The sequence below is a fragment of the Limulus polyphemus genome, unplaced genomic scaffold (assembly GCF_000517525.1).
Source record: "Limulus polyphemus unplaced genomic scaffold, Limulus_polyphemus-2.1.2 Scaffold1509, whole genome shotgun sequence".
Classification (NCBI taxonomy): domain Eukaryota; kingdom Metazoa; phylum Arthropoda; class Merostomata; order Xiphosura; family Limulidae; genus Limulus; species Limulus polyphemus.
The window spans coordinates 39,382-41,646 of record NW_013667119.1 but is presented as its reverse complement, the minus strand read 5'-3'; positions in this window follow the sequence as shown (position 1 = coordinate 41,646).

Here is a 2,265-nt window from a genome sequence, read left to right as displayed (position 1 = left end):
GAATAAACCAGTTTTATTTAAGAAAGGACTTGTGTCGCTAAAGTTTCGTCGGAACGAATTACGGAAAATTAATTGACGAACCGAGACGTAACAATAGTTTTGCATTTAAGAGTGTTTTAAGTCTTTTAACCATCCTTTACCATGTAAGCTCATGTAGTATTGTAGTATTTGACACAAAATGTAAACTAAAGTACTATTCAACATATGTAAGACTAAAAATATATTTCTTGTCATATAAACACAATGTTTTAGGTTGTAACCATCTTAGTATTTGACAAAAATTTTAAAACACAGTTCTAATCAGCATATGTAAAATTAAAAATATACTTCTTGTCATATAAACAGTAAATAAAAGTACTTTTGCTTTTCAGTATCATGGCCATGCATTGGCTTCTTGTTTCTTTATATGACATTGGAGTTTTTATTATAAATTTTAGTACTGCACAAGTATGGGTCTACTGCATGTTAAAATAAACCCTGACATGATCAATGTATTGTTACGTCTCGGTTCGTCAGTTAATTTTCCGTAAATTCGTTCCGACGAAACTTTAGCGACACAAGTCCTTTCTTAAATAAAACTGGTTTATTCTTTCCGAATACAACTTTACGATACACTTAATTTCAACAGTCGCGCTACTTCTCACGTGCTTAACAATATTCTCTCTGACTGCAGTTCAATTACTCGTTACACTGTTGCGTTATTGTGAGCGTCTTATATATACCAGACTACCCCAATCTAGTAGTCTCCCGATAATTCATGAAGGTTCGAGACGGAGTGGCGTGATACTAGTCACATGACCTCGCTGACGCAACAGTATAATTGGTTGGGGTAAGGTAAGTGGATCTATCACTGATTATATTGTGATCAGACAGATAAAAAAAAGAATAATTTATTATGTCAAAGGTTGTTCTAAAGTAATTGAACCCGCCTGTTTGGACTTGGACGAAAAAGAGACAATTATTTAAAGGTCTCAGTAGTGTAACGAATTTTTGTATATACGTTTGACCTGTTTTGAATATATTGTTTTAAAAGAAGTGGATTGTTTGCTGTCCGTTTATTGTTGAAATTTATCGCCAACATGTCATAGACACCTACTGTAAAAGAATTCTGGCCCATATACAAAACCTGGCACTGTAGGATGAGGTATTTTATTGTACATTTTTGACAAAAGTAATACCTACTTATTTTTTGAAAATGTTACTCATATAATATTATAAAGATAATAGTTTTTTTTATAATTTCAATTTATTATCTAGGAAGGCATTATTAAGAATCTAATGTTAGTAGTTAAATTAAAACGTCCATTCAGTGGCAGAAGTAAATGAACATGACCTTCATCCAATTCCGACATGTGTCGAGGGGCATTGACCCATTAACAACACCAAGGACGTGTTGGTAGGCGATATATTAGGATTGCGGTAGGGGGCGTGTTGCTATGTGATATAATAGGATTACTCAACAACACCAGGGGTGCAATGCTAGGTCACACCAGATAGCGCGATACTCACATTTATCTCTTTCGTTCGATTTGTAATTAATTATCATGGAAACTTTTTGGGATACTGTAGAGAATAACGATACAGAATACTAAATGAATATTCATGAAATTCTCAATATTTGATGTTACATTTAGGAAATTATTTTCCAAGTCACTACTTTCTGTTTAAGATCTAGAACTGAGATATCTGTCATTTAAAACTACCATTGTTTTGAATAAATCGCCATTTTCCACAAAGTCATGAGCGTTTAGTTTACTAGCTCTGTCTTAAAACACATTTAATATAATGTTTTTATCCACTAGAGTCAAATAAGTTCACGGATATAGCCAGAAATACCACCATCATGATCCAACATCACACATGTATGAGCAATTCAAGATTAAATGAACTTTCGTACAAATCTGTTTTAGTTTTTTTTCTTACATGTATGTTCACAAGTCCATGCCTTGTTGCATAAACTGCATGAGAATCTTCTACTCTGGAATACCTATATCGTCATGACCATATTCCCAGTGGTAAGTTCCATTAGAAGTACTACTATCAAGACACACGAGAGTGTATGCAGCCAAAACCACTAGCAAGGCACACTGTGTGTTATTCATAGTTTAGTAATTTTTCCACTTTCTGTAGCTCGGACTGTGGTAACACAAACTATCACTTATTTTCGGTGGATGTGCTCCACTAAACCTTTGCTTCACATACCAAATTTCAAGGCAATGCGTTAAGAAATACACGATATATGAAATCTCAAATTTTGATTGAATT